The sequence below is a fragment of the Micropterus dolomieu genome, linkage group LG23, assembly GCF_021292245.1.
Source record: "Micropterus dolomieu isolate WLL.071019.BEF.003 ecotype Adirondacks linkage group LG23, ASM2129224v1, whole genome shotgun sequence".
NCBI classification, from domain to species: domain Eukaryota; kingdom Metazoa; phylum Chordata; class Actinopteri; order Centrarchiformes; family Centrarchidae; genus Micropterus; species Micropterus dolomieu.
Window position 1 is genome coordinate 10,577,751 of NC_060172.1, and position 3,849 is coordinate 10,581,599.

At 46.7% G+C, this 3,849-nt stretch overlaps 1 protein-coding gene across 5 annotated transcripts in view; it reads left to right on the plus strand.

Annotated features, from left to right (window-relative positions):
* Nucleotides 1-3,849, plus strand: part of gria4b (glutamate receptor, ionotropic, AMPA 4b) — a 134,749-nt gene that overhangs the window by 62,789 nt on the left and 68,111 nt on the right. The gene's annotated exons all lie outside the window — the stretch shown is intronic.

Consider the following 3,849-nt stretch of genomic DNA (forward strand, 5'->3'; position numbering starts at 1 on the left):
AGTCTGTGCTCAGGCAGACTGGAGGTGAAGTCTAACCAGTCTAACCAGTGGTGGTCCTCAGTGTGTGAAGCTGACTTTGACCAGCAGGATGCAGAGGTGGTCTGTAGGGAGCTCGGCTGTGGGGCTCCTTCAGTCCTCCAGGGGGCGCTCTATGGAGAAGTGGAGGCTCCGATGTGGACCAAAGAGTTCCAGTGTGGAGGCCATGAGTCTGCTCTCCTGGACTGTAGAAGCTCAGGCTCAGCTAGAAACACCTGCTCACCTGGAAAAGCTGTTGGACTCACCTGCTCAGGTAGAAGAGGAGCTGCAGCTTTGATTTGCTTCATTTCTCTTCTGATGAAACTCACTTTATTGTTTTACTGATGACTCTCTGGTTTCTGTTCAGAGCCTGATGATGTCAGATTGGTGGGAGGAGCCAGTCGCTGTGCAGGAACTCTGGAGGTGAAACAGGGAGACTGGAGACCAGTGAGGTACTCTGTCTTTGTCTTTGTCTCTGTCTGGACCCTGAAGACTGCAGCTGTTGTCTGTAGAGAGCTGGACTGTGGCTCTGCTGTTTCTGTAGGAGAGAGAAAGGAGTCCTCAGACAGACCTGTGTGGTTGATCAGGTCTGACTGTGTTCAGTCTGGATCTGTTCTGAGGGAGTGTGTAACATCATCAGGTTCCTCTCCCTTCATCGTGGATCTCACCTGCTCAGGTAAGCCCATCAGTGACATCATCTATGACATCATCTCTGACAGTAATGTACACAGGTTGACTCACACTCAGCAGCTAGAATGGCAGCAGACTGTCTCTGACAGCCATGACGGAGTGTGATGAGCTGCTGCCTCAGTAAATCAGGAGCTGAATGCACCAAGATATATATATGTATATATGAAACATGTCTGCTGCTTCAGGAGGCCCCGGGGCCAACCACCAACCAGCCTGAAAGGACTCCTCCTTCAGCTTGACGGCTTTCTTAGCCACTGGTTTCCACCAGCAGGGTCTTTGGTTGCCTCCATAACAGGCACCAGTGACCTGCTGGCAGTGTTGGGAAGGTTACTTTAGAAATGTAATCAGTAACGTAATCAGAGTACCACAAAATAAAAGTTATGTAATCTGATTACTATGAGTTACTTCTCATAGTAATTAGATTAGTATCGGTAGTAACTCAGTGACAAAAAATGTGTTTTGTAGGTGTTGATATTTAAGAGTTTGTCATTTTAAAATGTCGATGACTCATTCTGCACTTCTTATTTTAGCGTCCAATGCAAAGATTTCTCAACCAGAGTGTTTCTGGGGCCGGACCCCACTACTTACCGCACAGAAACAACTTTATTCACTGATTTTGGTGAAACTGGATCATATTTATAATAATAATAATAATGATCTTTATTTGTAGAGCACTTTTCAAAAACAAGTTACAAAGTGCTTTAACAAGTGTAAAGACAATAATACCCAAGAGACAATAATACAAAAACAATACAAGATAAAAGCCTGGAAACATTGAAAAGACTAAAATACACGTTAAAGATAAATATAAAATAAGTAAAATAGAATAAAATAAAATCGGGAAAGGCTCTCCTATAAAAGTATGTTTTAAGAAGGGACTTAAAAGAGTTCACTGACTCAGCCGACCTGATTTCCTCGGGCAGGCTGTTCCAGAGCCTCGGGGCCCTGACAGCAAACGCTCTGTCCCCTTTAGTTTTCAGTCGAGACTCTGGAACAGACAACAGACCTCTGCCCGAGGATCTCAAGGTACGTGCTGGTGCGTACGGGACTAAAAGGTCAGAAATATAACAAGGCGAGAGGCCATGAAGAGCTTTAAAAGTGATCAACAGAATTTTAAAGTCAATTCTAAAACATACTGGGAGCCAGTGTAGTGAAGCTAAAATAGCAGTAATGTGGTCATATTTCTTTGTTCTGGTTAAAAGCCTGGCAGCTGAGTTCTGGACAGTCTGGAGTCGATCAGTAGATTTACGTAATCTATACTCTGCGCATGCCTTGGCGTCTGTAGCCACCTTTCGGAAGCTCCGTCTTAAACCGGACACATATCCAGTTTTAATTCACTATTTTTCGTTACATTTTTTATATCCTTTTTATTTAACTTAAGTTTTACGTGGGTTAAGGATTTTAGTCATCCGACATGGATTTTAAGATAGATGACCGTAAAAACGCGATCAACGCTACTGATCACAACAAAGCTCCGGTGACTATGCTAGCCGAGAGAACTCTGCCCCGTGAGGACTGCTCACTCCTTAAGAAAGCGAACAAGAAGATTGCTGACCTTTTGGAAGACATCCGACGACTTTCAGAGGAACTCAAAGAGAAAGATTCCCTGCTGACTGGCTTTATGGATGTGGCTTCAGTACAAGCCAAACAGATTGTTTCTCTTAGCACAACAGCTAACATCCAGGACACCGTGTTATGGGACCCCTCTAGCCTTCCTAGGCTTTCATCCTGCTCGACTCCGAAGCATCAGTCAACCTGGGCTGAAGTGGTGGTCCGTGGCTGCAAGAGAGGCTTGGACAGGGCTGCCTCTCCTCCGTCCATCGGCCTCTCCAACCGCTATGCAGCCCTGTCTGACGACACTCCGGTCCATCCAGCGGATGCACCTGCGGCTTCAAGTCTCCCTGATACGGATCTCTTTCAGCGCACAGTGCCTGCCAACAGTGTTGCATCTCCTCAACCCGCTACATCTCCTTCACCGGCTACATCTCCCGCACTGGAGGCAAACGGTGATCGGCTGGGCCATCGGTCTGCCCCTGGGCCTGATCGGCGGCCGTCATCCCGGTCAAAAACCTCCGCTTCCCGACATAGGATCCTGAAGGAGACTGTGCTCAGACGCTCCGGAGGCCATCTCTACCCTGCACCTTCGGGTAGCCCTTCTCTCAGGTCTGTAACTGCTACTCCAACACAACACTCGGCAGCTCACACACTCCATCCTCAGTCCGCACACAGTGTTGAAGCAGATTCTGCTCAGTCTTGCTCTGGAACCCCACAACCGGCATCTCCTCGTCCCCTTTTCTCCCCAACCACACTAATAATTGGTGACTCCATAACCAGAAACATAAGTTTCTTTAACGCTACCACTCACTGCTTCCACGGTGCCACAGCTGACATTTTAAAAAAACTCCAGGACCTGATGCCGTCGCTCCCGTCCTCCATCACAAGAGTGATAGTCCATGTCGGAATAAATGACACAGCTCTTCAGCAGTCTGAGGTGACAAAATCAGATTTTAACCGTCTTCTTAACTTTTTAAAGCAGTGTGGTCCGTTTTTATCTCTGGTCCCATTCCCACAGTTGGTCGCGGTGCTGGCCGCTTCAGTAGACTCCTTGGCCTGCAAGACTGGCTCCAGTCCACCTGCAGGGCTCATCGTGTGTGTTATGTAGATAATTTTAATATTTTCTGGCAAAGAATGTCTCTTTTTAAGACAGACGGACTTCACCCAAACAAACGGGGCTCAGAAATGTTAGCTGCTCACATACAGCATGTGGTGCGGTCCACACATGACTTACGTGAATGACTAATCATTCATGCAGCACACCTGGACACACCACCGCTCACTGAACAGATCTCTGCCTCACTGCCACTAACAACTGTCTCCACCTGCTGGCATGTAAAGCCGTCTGCTCCCAGCGCTGTTCCACAGACTTCTATTCCTGTCATCATCACGCATAGACCAGTAAACCGAAATGTGCACATCCCACACAGAAATATTAGTAATCTCTAAAGGATTAGGACAACTGCACCAACTCCAGCACCCAGAACAAACTCATTTAAAATGGCTCTCTTCAATGTGAGATCACTTTCAAGTAAGGCTTTTATCTTAAATGATTTTATCTTGTCTGCAAATCTAGATTTTATGTTTTTA